The following is a 17,308-nucleotide window of genomic DNA, read 5'->3' on the forward strand; positions in this document are numbered from 1 at the left end:
AGGTCATTGAGAACCTGTCCAGCCTGCCAACACTTCCTCCGCGGATTTGTATGTATCATTATGAAGAAAGATTAAAGGATAATGGGTTGAATGAAATCTGATGTACATCCGGATGTGATTGCAGCCAATTTGCACAGAACAAGGTCGAGGCATTGTGTCACGGCAGCTGAGTCTGCCGGGTATGCAACAGCTTGCAGCTCTTTAAACTTTCATCCTGCCAATGCATTTTTTAAGTCGTGACCCCCCATCAAATTCCACTGACCTTGATCGTGTGGTCATTATAATGATTCTTCTTTATCTCTCCAGTGGGGATCGAAACCAAGTTGTTAGCAAGGGAAATAACAGGGGGTGCTTACGCTAATATGTTTGCACATGTATGTCCATTATGAATTCATTATGAGAGCAAGTTCACAGATATTGACTCACCAAATAGAATTTTAATTGTGAAATGATTTATCGACGGAAGGTCTCACATGGCTTGTGTGAGCATCTGTGCCCGTGCCTGTAGATGTGGGTGTGCTCTCAATCACATCAGTGCAATGTGTGATTGTCTCATCTCGAATCACAGTGTGCTGCTGTGCATGCGTGTGTCCATGTGTAAAAACAATGTACACACATCTCTGCAGAGGAAATCAAACAAACCAGGTTCTTTTTTTAAATACTTTTTTTTTTCTCAAAGTCAAAAGTGTCATAGTACAAACTCTGTCTTATAATGAAGAGGATGATGCATGGAGATTGTAATCCACACCTTTGAGTGAGTAGCTAAGTATGTGAAGTCAAAAATAGAGGCCCAGGGAAAGTCTTTTATAGAAACAGGAACATCTCTTCACTCACCTCAAACTTGAAATAACAGATTTTATCAGCCGCTTGGTGGCAATAATTCATTAGAGGTTATTAATACAACCTGAGCAATAAGTATACGTAAAGTCAGTTTAGACAACACACTGATAATTAATCACTTCACCCATTACCACATAGACAACTCACAGTGGTGCTTCTCCTGGTGCTGGCTCCAGTGAACACAAATGGCCGACAGGTTCATGTACTTAAAGAACAAAGACGGTAGTTTGTCAGTGCCTTCCAAAGATGATTTATATGGCCCTTAAGGTGTGGTTAGGTCAGGGTTACAAGTTTCCAACCCCGAGGATGGACACACAATGCAGCGCGGTGACTCCGAAGAAATCCATCAAAATCAAACCGAGCTCTTCTACAGTGTATTAGGCTTTATTCCCTGAATACTTTGTAAAGCGTGACCGATTCATCAGTTGGACAATAAAAACAGCATTTTTAGCCTAGAAAGCCTTTTAGCCTGAGACACATTGGTAATAGCATTTATTTAAACTGCAGAAAAGATTTTCTGTAAAAAAGGGTTTATTTACTTCTCTTGGAATCACTGCAATTTAAAAAGAAAACTGCTATTATACATTTTTTTTGTGCCTATTTTAATAAATAAATACTAAAGTTGTTCTTGAGGACATACTCCCTCTGGCAGTGGGAAGCAAGTCAGGGATCATCTGTGTACTGTTTCTTGAACAAAATTTGATTGTCAATTCTTATTTTTCCTTTGTAAATGTGAAGATTTGCTGTTTTTCTTTATCATGTGATTTCTTTATCACTTCACACCGTTTTGGACTCCTGGTTGGACCAAACATTTGTAGACAACATCCTGGTCTTTAAGACATTGTGATGGTTATTTTTGACTTTTACAGTTTGCAACGAAGGATAAGCAATTTTTGCAATTCTGTCTAATTGACATTTTATTAATAGGTTCCTCAGTGGAAAGATTTTCTACTAACTTTTCAGAGAGTTTACATAGGTGTGTGTGTGACTGAATGTGTTTTTAAGGTGTTAGCTGCAAATGACAGATTGGAACAAAATCAAAAAGCAGAACCATGACGTCAATGTTTATTGTCTGTAGAGCTATTGAATATCTCCTCCTCTCTGTCAACGGCTATTTTTTTGCAATAATGCTCAATTTCCAGACATCATCATGCCCCACATCTGGGAAGCGGTACAGCTGCAGTCATCCTTGAGCTCATCAGTGTAAAATAGACATCGACCACATTCATCATGACACCATCTCATTTCCTGTCAGTCGAGTGGTGGGAAGCGGTCGGACACTCCTCTGTGGAGTGAGAGCATTTTGGCGTCAGGCCTTAAAGACGCATCCATAACGCCCCTTGACAACCGGAGAGATGATGAGTAAAGAAAGAGATGAAAGATTGATGGGTGGATACTGTAAGTCCTCTGAATCATTATGTGGCTCGATGACATTGTGCTTGTCAGGAATTTCAGACTCTCCCTTTGCTCTGGGTGGACGGGGTGAAACATGAACTCTGATGCTGCTGCCATGTTCAAGGAAAAGTAGAGTGCCGAAGTATAGATGTGCGCTGGCTTCAGGCATCAAACAACAACAGGGTGACTGTGAAAACATCTTTTCACTGAGTGATCGTCACCTGTGTTCGCAGGCTTTGTGTAAGGTCCTTGCAACGAAACATATTGAAACTGAGGTTCATTTGAACTCACCTTGTCCGATGAGATGGATTTACTTGCATGTAGAGAACTCCTGGTAGTATTCAGTTGCATGACAGCTACTGTATTAAATGGTTATTTGACTTCAAGGGCATCAATCACCCTGTCAAGCATTTTGCTAAATTCTGAGCTGCATAAATGTGCAGTCTTGTGAAGGTCAAGGTTCCCCAGTTTCAAGTGGTATGCAACATAATTCAATCTATGCATTGTTTACATTGTTTTTTGATTTACAATTTAAAATAAATTTACACAGAAACCCCATTTGCTTTTCAGGCAACCCCACATGGGGTCTCGATTACAGCCAAGATCTGATAAATCTGCCAGGGTGTCATATCAGCCAATATCAATGTGCATTAGGACTGGTAACTAGGAAGTTGTCATCCAGAAATGCCAAAATGGGGCTTGAGGAAAATACTTTCTCAGTATGTAAATTAGCTTGGACACAAAATATAACGATAAAAAGAACAACAAAAAATATGTATATTATTGACCTCAAAGTTAAGTTAGTCCTGCTATTGTCCTGTCCAACGATTTTGACACGATATCATAACTTTTGAGTGAAGTCACGATTCTCCAAAGTTTCACTTTAGAAGATAATATTATTAGGTTACTTCTTTTGCAGTTTGGAAACACCACATCTTTTCTGATCTTATGCACTTGTCATATCCTGTGAATCATTGTGTTCAGACCTCTCCTAATCAGTGATGGAATGAAATATGCCTCCTGTTCTTCGTTTGGTTTGTGGTATTAGTTTCTACTTTTTATTTTGCTTCCAGCCTCTGAACTGGACCTTGACCCTCTCAAGTAACTGCATCTCATTGTCAAGTTAGAGCTCTTTGTCAGTGTTATATTTTTCATCATAAAAGCCAGTTGAAAATATAGAAGTTGCTGTAGCAACGACTGGCTGTAAAAATATAATTCAGATATGTACATCACTTGATGTTCAGAAAAGTAGAGTTTAGATTGGAGTCTGGAGGGAGAAGAGTCACACACACCTTCCTATGTGCTTCTCTCATCTCTTCATGTCTTATATCAGCACCCAGAAAAGAGGATTAGACCCGCGATAGGTTTTTAATAAGCAAGGAAGTCATTGTGAGGTAATTATCCTCCATCTCAGTAGATTTGCGATTACTGCAGTAATACTCTCATTTCTCTTCCCTCCACTGTGCAGAGTGATGGGCGAGTGTGAGAGGCCGGAGCCCTTGGTGTTGAGAAAACACATGAACTCAAATGGTGATCTGACAGGCACTTCCCAGAACTGATGTGTGTCTTTGTATGTGAATGTTCGGTGTGTGGGCGTTTTGCAGTTGCAGTTGGAATGAGCGCGTGCCCGCGCCTCTCTGCGAGCACACATCAATGTGGTCGGCTGTGTTAAACTAAGTGGGATCCGTTTCAGTGTTGACGGTAAAGCCGGGGTTTCATGTAGCAACTCTAAATTGCTGCCAGTCCATCCATGAAACTGGTAGCAAACAGTAGACATGGTGTGATGATAAACATGAATAATAAACAGGCTTTTTGCAGAGGCAGTTTGGAGAGACGGAGAGATAGACGGAGCCGAGAATCCACGGTGATATGTGGGCAAGGACCATCCTCCGAAGGTGAACGAGCTGCGGTGTGACAGCTTTGCTTTTTTTTAATCAAGGTGCGTACGGCGTCATATTGGCAGGAGATTTATCGCTGCATTTCTTGCAGTCTGAGCTACCTGAAGGAAAACTGCTTACTCTCACCGAGACAAAGTCAGTGTGATGTGGTGTTTCTCAAACAAACCGGAGTCGGATTTATCGCTCAAACGCATGCTGTCACTCAGAGCCCACAACAAGCACCTTAATGCTACACGAAAAAAACCCCAATTATTATAATTACATTTATTTAATTATTGTCGATCCTTGAATCTTGCTCCTGGGCCTGTCGGTGCATAAAGAAGCAACAGTGCAAAACTCACATCATAACTTATGTCGCAATTAGTTATTGAATCCACCGTCTGAACCAAGTGAAAGCATTTAAAGCGCTTTCAGCCGCGATTGTAATATAGTTTATCTCCCTATCTCTCCTCATTAGTGAAATCTCCAGGCTACCACACTGCAGATTATTGTTTTGCTTTGGAAGATTGCATTCTCCTAAGCACTTTGCGAGAGCCATTAAAGTACCATTTCCTTTACCAGAATTGCTCTTTGAGTGTTTTTTTGTTTTCTGGTCGCTAGATGTTTTTTTTTGTTTATAGTCCGAGAATGAGGTGTTTGTTTTGGCATGGAGGGAGGCGGTGCATTTTCCTCTGTGTGAATCAGTCATACTTTTTCCACAATATAAGCAACCGTAACTCCTAAAACAACATAAAGCACTTACTGAATTATTAAAGGCCTTCATCTCGTAGTAGAAGAGTGGATCCAAGCGTTTGATGTGCTGAACACTTAACATTTTATAACAACACCGAATATACAAGTCATCATTCTTCTTAATTATGGCTATGTCAGTGCTATTATTACTTAAAATAAAAATGGACCAGTGTGCCAACATTGCTGAGATGTTCTTTTCTATTCAGAAAGATGATAAAAACACCATTATACCAACACCAAGGGATGTGAGACAGTGGAAATGAACAAATATAAAATAATTTTGATCAACATTAACCATTTCTGGCTGTGTCTGTATAAAACATTTTACTGCCCATAACTGGTGATCTACAGGATCGTCTTTGCCATTTTGTGTTTCAGCATGTTGCCACTAGAGCTCACTCTTAAGCAGAACAATGGAGTTGTTGAGTGCAATTTTTATTCTTTCCAGTCTCGCACAGCACTGCGCCCTGCTTTCTTTACATATCAGCTTACACATGGAGAGGCATCAACAGTTCTGGCAACACATTTCCTCCCTACTATATTTGGATCCATTTTATAGCACTCCTGCTACTTAGTCTGTTTTTAGGTTTAGTGGTTTCTCTCCTTTACTGGCCACAGCAGGCTGGATGTTCTCCGTAACCTTTCCTGACAGGTTAATCGCACCCTCCCCCCCCAAAAAAACAAAACGTATGTTTTGTCATCTTTTTGTCTAACCCCTAACAACATCTAGTCAAATGTAACTTATTCACATTTTATTCTTTGCATTGCACTTCCATCCATAAAACAATTGATATATTCAGAAAAGATATTACAACACTCTGCAGATGCTGCCCAGAAACACGCTGCTGCTCTTTATGCATACAGGTGTGCATCTGTGAGTTCAGGTGCAGTCCTTGGAGTTGGACAAGGGAACCATGGGAAATGGAACAAAGATAAGCGAGCCTCGACACTTCCGAAACAGAAAGAGGCCCTCTGTCACAAAAGTAATTTGACAGGTGTTCACTTTGGCCATCACAAGACCTGGGGAGGGGAAGGTAACATAGGGACAGGTAAATTCACAGGGACAGTGGACGGAAAATGAGTTGAAAGCGGTTTACTGAGAGTTGGAAAGCACCCAGGGGAGAGTGTGGGTAGTGGGTAAAGAAAGAGGGTGAGAGATAGACTTAGAGAACACTAATAATGAAGAATGAGAGTGAGTGGGAGGGAGCTGTCAAACCAGAAAGAAAGTGATCAAGTAGGTGTGCGGCTCCTAGGGAGGTAGGGGAATAAGGGAAGAGGTTGGTGTGAAAAAGGCGAGGAGCGGCTGTTTTAATAACTTCAACTTACCACGGGTCAATTGAGACGAGCTGTCCCCAAACACATAGGTGCCTTAATAAAAGCCTTGCCCATCACCTTCAGTAACTCACCATGGAAAGCCAGTGGAAGTGGCAGGGCTGTGACAGACATATGAACCATCATATGGATCCGCTCACCTCTCTAAGGGCTGGCGTTACAGTCATCAAGAGGAGCAGGAGAGAAATCGATAGCAAACAATGGAGAAGCAACTTTATTAGTTCTTATTAGACCAGGTTAATGAAACCCTCTGCAGTTACAAATAGCAGGGACATGAGATTGTGCATGGATTTTTTTCCCCCCATGTGTTTTTCATCCCGTCCTTCGTGTTGACTACCACGGCCGTCACAATTCTCTGTTGCTCCCTGGTGAGGAAAACTCAGGTTTTACCAACACAAATGTTTTCCACTGCTGCTTACGTACATGGTGACATATCATGGTAACCACAGGGAGTCACTGTTAAGAGGCTGTCACTCACAAGACCAAACTGTTGCTGCAAATATCAGTATGTTCATCTCAATTCTCTATTTTAAAGTTTATATATACAGGATTTTAAACATGAATTCCATTTATAAACATATATATATATATATTGGAGTAAAGGCATCCTGAACAGAACATGAAGTCACCCTCCCAGTGTGTGTGTGTGTGTTGTGATCTGAGCTCTTCTGTGCTTTGTTTTGGTTCATGTCCCTCCCTGTGAAACCATTGGCCCGCCCCCTTTTTTTTTTAAAGCCTACTCCAGCTCTGATCTCCAATGATGTAAACAGGACTCGCTAATTTTTGCCCCTTTTCCACGATGTGTGACATCTTTCCAAGTACACAAACAAAACCGTAAACACATCTCTAATCGGCCCTCCACAGTGCTGGTCAACCAGAAACCAGTCTACATGGGAGCTACATGCAGCACGGCACAGCTATGCTAACAATCTACACTACATTACATGTTACACACATTTGTTGCTGAGTTTACGCCTGCCATCCACACTACTCCGGAGTTTTCAAGCACCTAAAATGGAGAAGATTAGAAACACAGCTGGCCTCATTTTATTTTGAAAAACTCCGGGTGAGCATTGCAGCATGGACGAGCAGAAACAAAGATGGCGATGCCTCCTGATGGGGTCCTGACAGTCACAACTCGATCACCACCGGCAGATGCAAAAAAGTTGCTCAACGTTGCTAAGCAATCCCTGCTCTTACTTTTCACCATTGTTGTTTCTTGTGCGTTGTGTCTTCTGTAACTAAGCAACCAACTGCAGAGACAATCTGCCTCCAGTTTTACGCCGACACGCACGTGCCCAGTGTATGTGAACGGTCACAAGACGTGTTTTCAGGTGTCTTAGTATGTATGGGAATTATTATTGAAACAGAACTAAAACATTTGTGTGGATGGAGATTGTTATAGTTTTAAAACACTGTTTCTTGTATGAATGAAAGCGTGCTGCACTAAGTGCTGCAAGAGTGAGACGAGCCTTGAAGTAAGTTTTTGAAAAGCCCACATTTATCCACCTTACATGGAGACTCAGACAAGAGGACCAACCTCCTCCTGAGGAAGTGCTCCTTTTGTTCAGAGATGCTGTTGCTAGTGTGTTATCTAGTGTCAATGAATTCCGTATGTGTAACCTTTTAAAGGCGATGACTAAAGCACAAGTTAAGGCATTGGAAGCTGCAAATATACGGGGATTTCTAAAAACAAACTAACTAGCTACCTGTTGCTCTTGTTGACAAACCACATGGTTTTCCCTGGTGAATTGACATTTTTACTCATGGGTGAAACCAGTGTCTAGAAATAGCAACGTCCCTGAGCTCCCTTTGCTGTTTAGTGTGGTAACCTCTGGGTCATGCGGTATTGCAAGATGCCAGAAGCAATCTAGCACAATGGGGGGTTGAGGGTTGAGGGTGGTGGGGTGTGGTGGGTTAAAATATGCAGACAGAGAGAGGTGTCACAGATACTACGCACTTCTGCTTTCTCCAACGTCACGACTATTTTGTGACTCACCTTTTGATTAGAGATGAAAAGCACATTGACACCAGCACACTCCTATCACCTTGAAATCCTCTCAGTGGGCCAGATCGTGATGAGTCCCACTGCCAGGATCAGTCCCTGTTTTAAAAAAATGTGGTTTCAGGTTGGTTCCTCAGAATCACAGTTGGGGTACGACACATTATTTTTGTAAAGCGGTATGTGGTGCGCTTACTGATTTTCCAGGATATTAAGTGAAAAATGCCCTAATTTTTAGGCCACAGCTGTGTTGTCTCAATTACTTTTCTGGACACAATATGTGAGAATTATGTATTCTCACAAATGCATTAAGCAGCCTGGATGAGATATCTAAAAATAGAATATAATATAAGTAAATTGGATGTGGGTTTTTTTTACCCATTAAATGATAAAATATTCACTTCTAGCTGAAGAAAGACGAGGACTTGTTGCACGTTGGAATTAATGTGAGTATATTTTGTGTCGTATCAGTTTATTTTTAAAGCAGTTTCTTTTTCAAATGAATGATGAATCCCACCATATGAATAACATGATTAAGAAAATCCTCCTCATCGGTCTGGTTTCGGCACAAGTTGAGACGACTGGACGAGTATGAGGTTTGAAAATGTCAAAGTTTATTGTGATGATTAAATCACGTTAAATTCATAACTTTACTGAGAAATGATTTCTAACACATTACTGCTTATGACAAACTAAAAAAGTCTTCATCAAAATGAAACATTATAAAAAGCATCAATCTTTTGGATATTGGGACTGATGGTGTCAGGGTACATTGCACAGTTTGAGCACTGGCTTTAAAATGGACCATATGCACAGTATATTACTACAGTGCAAGATCATCCGGATCTAGAAATCCTCCAGAAATATAGATTTAGTAAAAAATTTAGAGAAAATAACAGGTCACTCATTTGTATCAGCTATTCTTTCATTTTAGAAATTTTTAAAAATCCACCTGTTGTTTGGAACTGAAACGACATGCGTTGGTCAAAATTAATCAGTAAATATTATGATCATTAGTTTATCATTAAAAGGGAAAAATGCCAAACATTGCCAAAACCTAATTATCACCTTATCCAAAACATAATCAGTGGATTAATTGACAATGAAAATAACTGATAGTTGTAATCCTGTACTGCTGATAAAGTTGAATCTATCTATAATCTCCTACACTTAAATGTTGGTATATGGTGGCAAAGACATTTCAGTTAAATGAATGTCAGTATGGACACTGTGTGCTGTCTCCCTCTTGGTGGAGAACAGTCCCTCTGGTGTCTATGCTTTGCAAAACCATTAAAAGTGAATGTAAATTATTGTATTTTATTTTAATGGACACAATCAAACATGCCATTGTGGTTTTGTTTATTTGTGCACAGTGCATTGTTTGTTTTGTCTTTGTTCCACAGATCTTGGCATTTCTTCTCTTCTGATATGAGTCTGTATTATCAATGTGCTCTTATTAGCATATAAATTTACTTGTCTGTTGTTGCTTCAACAAAAGACCAGAGCTTCTTATTAAGCTCATAAATAAAGCAAGTTGTTTAGGGTTACTTTCCCGGGTAAAGGCATCTCCCCACACGGCAGCAGTGTTGATGCAGATGGAACAAGAGAAAAAATAAATACCAACTGAAACGTACACTCTGTTCGATTTGAGGCAATTCTGGACTTTTCTGAGATGCGTTTTTAGAGTCGGACTGAATTTCAGCTTCATCGTGTGTCGCGTGTCGTGGAGTGTTCAGCGGGTAGCGAGAAGCGATCAGGTGCTCCGGACCAGCCGTTGAATGATAGGATGAATATCTAACTTGGCAATAATTTTGGTCGGCTGCCTTAAACTGGCCATTAGTCGATCCCCAAAGCTCAGTACCTTTTTATTTTCTGCACCTGCTACAAATGGCAAAACACAGTGAAAATAAAGCCGGACATGATGACACAACCCATCACATGGAATCCAGGCTGGTCAAGCAGCTGCAACAACCACAAACCTGCATGATCAGTGTTTCCTCCTTCTTTTGTCAAGACAACATACCAGAGAGAAGCACTTCTTTTTCGACTTTTTGGCAGCATGTCATTGTGAAAGCAAACTAACTTTGACATTCGCCAGACTTGTCCACAGGGGCCGACAGGTGCTAACAGTGTGAGCAGCCAGGTCTTGGTTTCAATCCAAGAAACACCAAGTACTTCAATCTGTATGAATCTGATATGTTAGATAAACCCCATTACAAGGCAGATGTATGGATTAGCAGAGGGATGCCCTGAAATGTGATCTACTGTGGTGATGGACTTGTGGCTGGTCTCGGGTCTACCCTTCCCCTCCCATGCTGGGATCGCCTCCTGCCCCTTTTCTTCTCTAGATAAGTGGGCACAGAGAGTCAATGGAGGAATGGAGGGCTACGTCCTTCTAAAAATGTCATTAGTTTGCAGTTTTGTGTGTCGATTTCACATGAACACTGTAGAGGTCGAGTGTATTTTTGGGGGAAAACAGACGGCGGCATACAAGACCCCCTGTGATTCATAGAATAATAAAGGTAGTTTTAAGAGTGGGTTGGAAATCAATGGATAAACACTGGAAAAAGTTGAGAATGCTGAAACTTCCTGTAAAATTCCACCGCACAGCTTGTGTTTTGATCTCATTAAGTTCCAGTAACTGTAACTTTTTGTTTTGTTGTCTGCTATAGGCTCTATAGGAACTGATAGAAAATACACATATGGAATATTTTCTGTTTTCACAGCCTTTCCGGCTTATTATTTAGTCCATAACGTTCATTGCCATCAAGGTGATTCTTTTGAAGCCATGTTTACGCATTAATTGTCTGAATCAATCAAAACAAGACGTGGGTGAAGACTTAAATTCCTCTCTCAAAAGGTTTATAATCATCCCTGGCTGTGAATTTCAGTTAAAAGTCATTACAGTTTACGAAACTGCTGAAGGCCGCGGTACAGAAGAATGGGGCGTCCTTGGTGTTGCCTGACAACCGGAGCCGTTTTGTGCTAATTGAATTGCTTTTCATTGGTGAAGCTCGCAGCTTTTATGGCTCACTCAGCCAAAGGTGTCAAGGCATGCAGGTCTGACTGCGAAACTCTCAAAGCACACACTTTTGTTCAAAATACTTATTAAACTGATTTATTTATCTCTTTCAAGCTAATCATTTGTCAAGAGATGAGCACCCAAACCTGGTATTAAACGGACCCCGTGGCTTAATCATTCAAGAAAGTAACATTAATAAGTTCTGACGTTGTCACTTCTGCTCTTGGTACTGGAGAAATGTAAAGAACACTTTTACTATGTACTACTGTCACATTAAAGTATGCTGCAATGGTGGAGAACTAAAAATAAGCTCATAGGTCCAGTGTATAAGATTTAGGTGAAAAAAACTAACTACCCAAAGTCTTTTTTCCCTTCCCAAATTCAAATGTATACACAGATATATGAGCAATAAGTTCAGCAGTGAATGTCATAATGGAATGCTTCATATACTGTACAGTGCTGCTATTATCAGCAATCTGACCTGCCCCTATAAATACGTTTCTATTTCCATGCTTAGCCCACTCACAGTCTTGGCAACATACTGAAGCAGAGGCTATGAGATATCACATATCGCATCACTCCAGTCTGCTGTGACACCAACACACTGCTGCATCATTCAGAGGCGAACGCCGGACGGTTCCAGAATATTCTCACAGTGAGAGTGTGAGTCCTCACTGCCACAAATTGACCGGCAGAACTGGATTCAAATTACAACACATCCCAACCACAAACCACATTTATTTCCCCTTTTATACAGATCTGAAACATGAATCAGAACAAAATGTACAAGCAAAACCATGTTCGTGGCTTCCCCCCCCCGATCCTTTATCCTACTGACCTCCCTGTATAGGGATATTTGTCAAACATACAACAATCAGCAAAGATAACACATTTAAAAAGACTCACAAATATATAGCTTCCTGACATTGATATTGAAACTGATCCCTGGTGATTGACATTCCCGAGCGTGGCATCAACTCTGCGCTGTCTTTGAATAAATAAGAGAAAAGGACGTATGCACTGTAGCTGGTGATAAAACGAATGTGGTCTTCTCCTGCTTATGAGATCCGCCAGTGGCTCCCAGGAGGAATCTCACCTCGCCTGCTTGCAAAACGTCTAAACCCGGCTGGTATCTGCGTGTTCGTCACATGGATTTGTTTCCATGGCGTTCGATTGCCCCGTGTGGATGTGTTTCCATGGTTTTTGTTTTCCCAGTGTGAGTCTGCTGCTGTGGATCTCCACTAGTGTATTTTAACTTGTCCCCACCGGGCTCAGTAGCATCACATGGATTCCTAAGAAATGAAGCTTGAATAGTGGTTTCAGTATGGTGGATGATAGGTGACCATATAGTAGCAGGGGAGGATAGATTTATAGGTGTATTATATACATATAAAATGTTGATTAAAAATAAATCGTAGACTAAATGAATGATCCATCAATGGGTTGATTTATGGAGATCATCAATAATATCAGCATTATATTTCAGCCATATATGTATTGTACACTCATACGTATGCACAAGTTACACATATTGCCACCACTTAGTTAGTGTAAGTGCCAGTCTGTGTGTAGGAAATTACATATATGCATTATTTAATACGTATACATTCCTTACACATCCTGTCCTTTACCTGTCGGATGGGAGATCATAATATTGAATTTATAATCTGAACAACAGTAAAGTCCATATTATAAAATGTTTCGATGTGAGAGCAGAAGACAAGCTTCCTCTGATATTAAATATTTTTGGATAATACAAAAATCAAGCAGTGAAAGTCCATGTCTGTGTCCACATGTGTGAGTGCACCAGTAGTTGCATACTTCAGCACACAGTAATTGTCTTTGTGCTCTGGTTGTTTTTGTTCTTCAGTTACATAACTGGGGCAGCACCTTGCATTGTTAGTGCCACCCCAACTGTAACAACACCACACAGCCCAATTACACGGAAACTCTTTTTTGCTGCTAAATATGCTTCAAACCTCTGGCTCTGCTCCCAGGTTAATTCACTCTCATGTTTTATTAATAAGTTGTTGTTATTTTTTTCTCTCTCGCTGGTTCCCCCTACGTCTCTGGTGAGCATGACACACTCCCTCCGCAACAAACTCCAAACAAAACAACTGCTCCTGTACACAGAGGCCAGATGAGGGCAGACTGGAACGACAAAACCAAACAAATCGGAATGATTATTAATAGAATTGTCATTATTCTAAATAATTGATAAAACCTGTGTGGTTAGATAAGCTCTCCATACATTTTAGAAATTCCCAGTGGCTTAATGGGTTGTGCTCATCCTGGCTGACAATGGCAATGATGTCAAAGCCTGCACTGGAACGGAGGAGATACTGACACTATGTTGACCTCTGCCAAGGAAGTTATGTTTTCACCCCTGTCCATTTGTCAGTCTGTTGGTTTGTTTATGTGAAAGCAGGATTACGCAAAAACTACTGAAAGGATGTATATGAAACTTGAAGAATGGGACATGGGCCAAGAAAGAACCCATCAGATTTTGGCGCTGATCTCTGGTTCAGCATATTTAGGAGACTGATATCTAAGCATGTGTGGATCTGGTTTGGATCAAGATAGAAATCCAGATCTAGCTGATTGAAATGGAGCTTCATAGGGGGCCGGATGCAGGAATCCTTTGTCACTTTATCTAAAATTGCGAGAAATTGAAAACCTAAGATATAAATAAGATGATTTTAATCATTTTAAAGCTACAGAGAAACATTCGTGGTTTGTCACTAAAGGGTAGCATCCTAATACAAAAATCAGCGAAGACCGAGGAGAGGAGAAAGAAGATTGGACAAAGGCTCTTTGAAAGACAATCTGAAGATCATGGTGGTGATGGAGGTGGTGACAGTTGCTCAGCCTTTCAGCCTCAACGATAGACTGACGGATTACATAAGTGCTCTTTAAACATTAACGTCCAACAACCGATTTGTTTGTAGAGCGTGGGCAGATAGTTGATTGGGCAGATATGGTGACGTATGAAATTTGCGAATGCAAGGAGCTTTTAGTGTGGGGGAAAATGGGAAATGATTCTAAATTGAATTTGGTTGCAAATGGGCTGGAAATTGAATAAAGAGAGCGAGAGAAAGAGACGGCAAAGATTTAACTGCAGAAGACTGGAAGAGGAAATGAGAAAAATCCCGTCTTCCACACACTGAACTGTTACCAAACCTTTCATTATTAACACACTGTGATGAGGATTTTTTTTCTGGTTTTCTAAGGGGTTGATTTAGAGAAACAGCTGCTTCCCCAGAGCGACTTTTTTTTTCACAACTTCAGTCTGGTCCTTCTCACTGCTGGAGTTCCAATACACAGCACACTTCTCTCTTCACATTTTAGAGAAAGACGGAAAGAGATGTCAACTTGGCTTTTAGCGTCATGTTCAATTTCATGTTTTTCAGTTTGTTGATTGTCAAATAAATTCAATCAGGATGCGAGTCCCCTAATACACAGTTGCGTGATGTTGCAAAATCGCCCTAATCAATTAACATAAAAGTTCTATACAACCATTTTTAAAGAATGATTATCAGGCAAAAATATCAAACATTCAGCATCAGTTTCTTGTGGTTTAGTTGAAATTTACTTTTGAATGGTTTCCACAGGATCTTAAAAAGCCCAAAATTCAATCATTTTTATTGCATTTAAATTAAAAAGTCTCTTAAACTGTTGGTTGGACAAAACAAGCACAAGGCGTCACCTTAGGAGTCTAGAGAATTGTGTCGGCTATTTGTTTCTCTATTGTCTGACATTTTTTGGACTGAAAATAAATAAATAATTCAAAGAATTCTCAAAAGCGGCCCTACTTACTTTGCATAATGATTATGTTTACCAGTGACTGTTGAAGAAAATAGTCAGCCTTTTTTTTCTTGTTACTAGAGCATATGCATAATACATAATCTGATTCCCCTGAAACCACATGTTGTGTGTTTGGATTCCGTCTTGGTGGGTAACACATTATCCCTCAAGTGTCTATTCTGGTGCCTGGCTGGTAACATTCAACCTCTGTGTTACAGTAAGCTGAGCCAAGGTGTGACAGCAGAGTGACACGAGAAGTTAATTGGTCCAACTGATGTGTCAGTGTGGTGTTTGGCTCAGTTTCTACCTGCACTGCTGGACCAATAATGGGAACCACCATGACCAGGAGTCAAATGCAGTTCATTGACAAATTAGGGCGTATGTGGCACGGCAGTGGAGTATCTGGAAATTATGTCTATAGCTGCTGAGAGCTTATAGACGTATAAAAATGCACCTCAGGAGTCCTGGTTTCAGAACTTTTCTGTTTTGAAAAAGTTTGCAGAAAAGTCCTGCTTCACATTCTGCATGCGCCTGTGTTTCACTCTTGTTCTTGGCGATGGAAGAAAACACTGTGATGTCCAAAGGTCTGAGACGACTTATCCATGGGAAACTCACATCACAGAAACAAAGCTATTTCAAAGCAGTTCTAAACCCAAAAGCAGAACAGGGCCTTTTGACATTTTGACAATGGTCAATTAGAAAATTGTAAACTATGTAATTGTCCCAGTGGCTATAAAAGCCCAAGGTTCAGTGTGTGTTGTAATCTGGTAATTTGAATTATTGTAACATCATTACCTAACCATGTGACCCTGTCTTGAAGTGGGACACTAAATCAAACTTTAACACCTGAATACGTTTAGTTCACATTGTGCTTACATAGTTCCTATCTTGACAAATTACCACAAAAGAAATGAGGCCCTTTACTACGTGGTCCCTGGTTGAGGAAATAGCCGCTTTATTATAGTCCACTCACTCTGCCGTGTATTCTGTACCGAATAGCAATCTTAAGCGATGGGCTGTGAGCTTGATAACTGCAAAGAAAACACTGCGGGGTTTGGAAGTAAAAGCAGAAAAGAAATATTGACTTAATTTGTATATTGGTGTACACGGACACATCCCCCAAAAAAGTGATTATGAAACAGGTTTTAGTGCCGAACTAAACTTCAACGATTCATTAATTTTTTCATAAAGACTAATGATTGTATATAAAGATGGACAAAGCGTCTCCACTCCCTCCCACTGTACAATAATCAAAACATCAAATAACCAAATCAAAGTGGCCAAAAAAGAATACTTTGACTGTTTAATTTGGCCCATGTACCATTCACTAACATGGAGGAGGCAGGGGTTATGATCAAGATGTTTCGGCTTCACTTTTGGAGAGCAATCATGGCCGGTCCGTCTTTATGTACAATCTATGATTATTCAACTGACAGATTTTTTTAACAGGGTTCAGGGGCACGCTCAGCACAACAGCTAAATTCATGTAATAAAGTCAAGTTAGCTGTCTGAGGTAGTGCGTGCTACTTTTGCTAACAATAGATCTGAGATGTGCAGCATATGTTACTGACAGAGTGACAGGTACACAGGCACACACAGATGTGAGAGAAATAACTGCATGTCATGTCAGAACTGCAGCTGGAAACTGAGCTCTAAATCTCTCTGTAGCGCGACAGCTCAATCGCGCACGTGTTGTATAGTGCTGCATACACCAATTTGAGATTTCTTATGGTATTATGAGAGGTATAAAAAAACTGTGGAAGGACAAATTAGAATATGGCGGGCCGCCACACTCTAGATAATTAATGGGAAAAGCTATGTGAGCTGTAGAACCAGACAGCGGCCGCAGTCTCAGTCAGACTCACCCGGGGTTTGGGTCTGCAGCCGCCTGTGCCCTTTGCCGACTTCTTCACCAAGAGGACAGGACGATTTGAGGTAGTGGAATGATTTTTACTCCGCAGAGCTGCATGAAAGCAACAGCGTTTATTCTGCAGGTACAGCTGCGGGGGTCTGAGACTGATGATTCAAATCCTCGACTTTCAAGGAGCAGCCCCTACGTGTTTGACTGCTGCTGTTTGCCACTGAGCAGCAGCTGGAAGTTAAGTCTGGCTCAAGGACTTGAACAGCGAGTCAGAGGATTTGAACAGACACCAACCACTTCACAAGCCCTTTTCTCCAACCTTCACATGTAACCCAAAGTCTGGAGTTATGAATCACTGTGTACAAAGGAATGTTAAAGTTCTGTTAAAGTTTGTCGTAATTTGTGCTTACTCTAAATATCTC

The sequence above is a fragment of the Hippoglossus stenolepis genome, chromosome 11 (assembly GCF_022539355.2).
Source record: "Hippoglossus stenolepis isolate QCI-W04-F060 chromosome 11, HSTE1.2, whole genome shotgun sequence".
Taxonomy (NCBI): domain Eukaryota; kingdom Metazoa; phylum Chordata; class Actinopteri; order Pleuronectiformes; family Pleuronectidae; genus Hippoglossus; species Hippoglossus stenolepis.